This window comes from Limulus polyphemus, unplaced genomic scaffold, assembly GCF_000517525.1.
Source record: "Limulus polyphemus unplaced genomic scaffold, Limulus_polyphemus-2.1.2 Scaffold3229, whole genome shotgun sequence".
Lineage (NCBI taxonomy): Eukaryota > Metazoa > Arthropoda > Merostomata > Xiphosura > Limulidae > Limulus > Limulus polyphemus.
This window is the reverse complement of record NW_013668839.1, coordinates 109917-114811: the sequence shown is the minus strand read 5'-3', so window position 1 is coordinate 114811 and position 4895 is coordinate 109917. Positions and strand designations below refer to the sequence as shown.

The 4895-nt window shown below is 35.2% G+C and overlaps 1 pseudogene; it reads left to right on the top strand.

Moving 5' to 3' along the window:
• LOC106468937 overlaps positions 1-4895 on the top strand; it is a 41850-nt pseudogene that overhangs the window by 15112 nt on the left and 21843 nt on the right.

Below are 4895 nucleotides of genomic sequence, written 5' to 3'. Positions count from 1 at the left end.
CTTAATCAGACCCACATTGATGAGTAACCAGTTCCTATTAGTTCGGTTTTAACTGCATCTTAATCAGACCCACATTGATGAGTAACCAGTTCCTATTAGTTTGGTTTTAACTGCAACTTAATCAGACACACATTGATGAGTAACCAGTTCCTATTAGTTCAGTTTTAACTGCAACTTAATCAGACCCACATTTGTGAGTAACCAGTTTCCTATTAGTTTGGTTTTAACTGTATCTTAATCAGACCCACATTGGTGAGTCACCAGTTCCTATTAGTTCAGTTTTAACTGCATCGTAATCAGACCCACATTGCTGAGTAACCAGTTCCTATTAGTTTGGTTTTAACTGTATCTTAATCAGACCCACATTGATGAGTAACCAATTCCTATTAGTTTGGTTTTAACTGCAACTTAATCAGACCCACATTGGTGAGTAACTAGTTCCTATTAGTTTGGTTTTAACTGCAACTTAATCAGACCCACATTGGTGAGTAACCAGTTCCTTTTAGTTTGGTTTTAACTGACTTACTCAGACCCACATTGGTGAGTAACCAGTTCCTATTAGTTTGGTTTTAACTGCAACTTAATCAGACCCACATTGGTGAGTAACCAGTTCCTATTAGTTTGGTTTTAACTGCAACTTAATCAGACCCACATTGGTGAGTAACCAGTTCCTATTAGTTTGGTTTTAACTGCAACTTAATCAGACCCACATTGGTGAGTAACCAGTTCCTATTAGTTTGGTTTTAACTGCAACTTAATCAGACCCACATTGGTGATAAATCTAGAGTACATAGCATTAGAAAATTTGCTAACGAATGTGATAGAATGATAACTGTGGATTAGGGCCTCCTTTCTGTGAATACAAAATATCAAAAACTATTGTTAAAAGTTAGGTTAACTTATTTTGTTGGATGAAAATAAAGCATTTTAGTCATGACGAAATATTTTCGTTACGGTGATACTGTTAAAATTATAGATAAAAATTCAAGAACACTGAAATAGAGATAGGTGGAATAAGATGGATGGGCAGGCTAAGTTAGAATAGCTACAAAAAAAAAGAATGACAGCCCTGGTGAAGTCAACTATGTTTGATGCTACACTAAAGTTACACGTGGTAAAACTGTTATCAGGCATCGATTCTTTGTAAAATAAGGTGTGTTCTAAACTTAGATGTAGTCTGTACAGTTTGTGAATCTATAGGTGATATCAGCTGTTCTAAAGCAGAAAACTTTCAATTTTATTTACCATCTTATTCCCAAGATTTGTATTTTTAATCCTTAGAAAACTTTTACAATCACCCCTGTTACACATTTTCTTGAAAATTATTGTCTTTAACCATTTTTCAATGAAATTAATGCTCTCCTATTACAACTCTATCAAAAATGTAATCAAATAATTATTTCTGTTGAAATAAGATTATCACACAATCTAAAAAATAATCGGTTGATGTTCATGGTCTAGTTTAGGTGACACAGGTTTTTCGTTTCAATTTAAACTGTTATTTCAAGTGAACATTAATATAATTATTAGAAACTAAAATGGCGCTATTGATTAGATGAAAACAAGAGTTGTGTCACCTAATTATTTTATGCAGGATAAGAGTAAATTAATCTATGAGACCTTTTTTTTTTTTCATTTTATTACCTATATTTTTGTGTGCCAGCAATACCAAGCATGGGGCACACACACATACCAGCCTACCCTCAAATTTAAATTATTTTAGGCAGGATTAGAGTAAATGAATCTGTGAGACCTTGGGTGTGGTCAAATACATCAATCCAAAGGGTTTGACACCATGAGTTCAAAACTAGTTAGATCTGAAATCGGTCAAGAGATGACGTAGATATGAGCTAAAAGTTTGTACCTTAAAAAGAAACTCGGAGACGTTCTATGAGCAGCTATGCCATAGTTAAAAATGTTATAGTTATTTTTGTTAATTCTATTGTAGGGTTGTTGTGAAGGTACTACTTGAAAGTTAGCTATAAGATTTCTGTTCTGCTAACCTCAGGTTGTTAAGGTTCACGTAAACAGATTTCTCACAATCCATGTACGATAAATTCAAGCATGACTTACAGAGATGAATTTTTTTTTTTAACTGAATCTCAAATGTTAATATTGGTCATTGTATGTAATAGTAAAAATTTATGCACAATTGATTAGGGCACTAAAAGATGGGTCAAAACATTTTATTTTCTCCTGAGATTCTGTTTATACAAAGCGTTTTGGAAGTTTAGTAGTTTTTCTGTAAAGAAATGAAGGTGTGTATATATATACACAAAATTTTCATTACTTTTCAGCATTGGCTATCCTGTTGTTACATTGGGATTTGGTTGTAAAAGCTATATTGGTTATACAATGAAGTTGGTGAGTATGGTTTATTTACACATTATGAGTTTTGGAAAAAGGATATAATTTACTGAAATGTGTAGACATTTAATAACTCGGCTGTGTAACAGTTCGATTAGTAGCAGTTGAATAAAAATGAGATTTTCTCTAGTTGTTTAAAACCTTCAGTTTAATGTTTAGCAAACAAGCATGTTAAGAACACCAGTTAGTTTTGTAGTTAGTTCCTATTTGTAACAGATGCTTAATGTTAATCATTTTGAAAACTAAATCAAGGTATGAGATTATTGTGATATGTAAACGATAAAAAACATTGTTTATATACTTTTAAAATAATACCCACGTTTCTTCCAACAGAGAAAGCAAAAGGAAGTTGCTAAAGAAAATAAGTTTTATATACAGTTATTACAAGAAGCTTTGCCAGCCGAAGCTCCTAGTTTAACGTCGGGAAGTACGTCAGATAAGGGTAAGTTAAGTTTACAGTAGTAGGTTCAAGCCAATTACATTTTAACAGAAGAGCAGCATAACTACTGTGCCTTGCAAAAGTATTCACCTCCTGCAAAGTTCCCATGTTTTGTTGCTGTCTGACCTTGCAATTATGAAACTTTCAAATAGGACTTTATAGTTAGAATCTATACTGTCTTCTCCAAACTGAGAAAGCTAAAAAAAAACGCTTATATTATGTAAGTTATTTATACTTTCAAAGAAAATTAGAATATTCTCAATTGCATAAGCATTCGACCCCTTTGCTACGGCAACCCTAAATCAGTTCAGGTGCAAAAGATTAGTTTGAAAGGTCACAAAATGTGTGTAATGGTCTCCGTCTGTGAGTATTCAAAGTGGTTTAACTTCAATGTTCAAGTCACAACTCACATAGTTCTATGACAAACCAACCATGAAGACCAAGGAGCTTTCCAAACAGAAGCACAGATCAGGAGAAGGTTACAAGAAAATTTCAAAGTCACTGATTATGCCACTGTGTACGGTGAAGTCCATCAAGTAGAATGTGCTTCATACCACCCAGATCAGGCCACCCTTCCAAACTAAGCAGCCGGGCAAGCAGGAAACTGGTTAGGGAAGCCACTGTGAAGCCAACAGTGACTTTGAAAGATTTGCCAGATTCCACGTCTGACATAGGAGTCAGTGTTCATACATCTACAATATCCTGATCCCTACACAAAGTGAGCCTGACTGGGCAAGTCGCAAGAAAGAAGCGATTATTGAAAAAGAATCATCTTAAATCTCGTAAGGAGTTTGCAACAAAGCATACAAATGATACTGCAGACATGTGGCAGATGGTTTTGTGGGTCAGACGAGACAAAAATTGATCTTTTTTTGGTCTAAATTCAAAGTGTTACGTTTGGCAAAAGCCCAACACAGCACACCTGCCAGTCAACACCATCCCAACTGTCAAGCAAGGTGGTGGCAGCATCATGTTATGGGGATGCTTCTCATCAGCAAGGACTGGGAAGCTTGCGAGGATTGAGGGGGGAAGATGAATGGTGCAATCTACAGGCAAATCCTAGAGGAAAATCTGCTTGAGTCAGCCAAGAATCTAACACTGGGTCAAAAATTCACATTTCAGCAGGATAATGATCCAAAGCACAAGATCAAAGCCAAACTGGAGTGGTTTCAGAAGAAGAAAGTGAATGTCATGAAGTGGTCCAGTCAAAGTTCTGACATAAATCCAAAAGAAAATTCAGGGTGAGACTTAAAGATTGCAGTCCATCAATGATCCCCAACAAACTTGTTGGAATTAGAGCATTTGTTCCAGGAAGAATGGGCCAAAATTACACCATCCCATTGCCCAAAGCTGGTAGAGACCTATCCAAAAAGACCCACAGCAGTAATTGCTGCCAATGGTGCTTCCACCAAGTACTGACTTAGGGGGCTGAATACATATGTAATAAACAAATTTCAGTTTAAATATTTTCTTTGCAGATTTTGCTGACATTCAACCTACTTCACACATAACTGTTAAGTTTGATCATTAGTTTGAATAAAAACAAGCTCATTAGAAAAAACTGTTTACATTATTTGTATTTCATCAAAATGTAATGTTATTGGTAGGGGGAGGGGGTGAATACTGTATAAATGATGTGTACAGTAAAGTATTTCTAATGTACCAGTTAACGGAAATGGTACATGGGTTAGTACCAGTACTTGTGAAATACAAACTGTGTGTCTATATTGAAGTGTAGTGAACAAAATGCTAGTTATACCCCCCCCCCCCCGCCAGTTTGTACACATGAACAAATTAAAAACTTTTAATCTCCACCCCACCCCTAAAAGTGAAAGCCACCTCTGTTGTTAAGTGTGGTTTCTGTACTTGTAGTTTGTATATCTATATCTATGTATGTGACCAAAATAATAAATACAATGTGGCATCATCTGTTGAATGACAGCAAAACAAAGATCCATAAAACAGTTTCAAGATTCAGATAATTAGAAAATATGTATGATATGTGCAATCATTTCTTTATCACAGAACACAAATTTAAATAAAAGTACTCTCCTCACAACAAGAACACCACTTTCACTAGGACTGTACG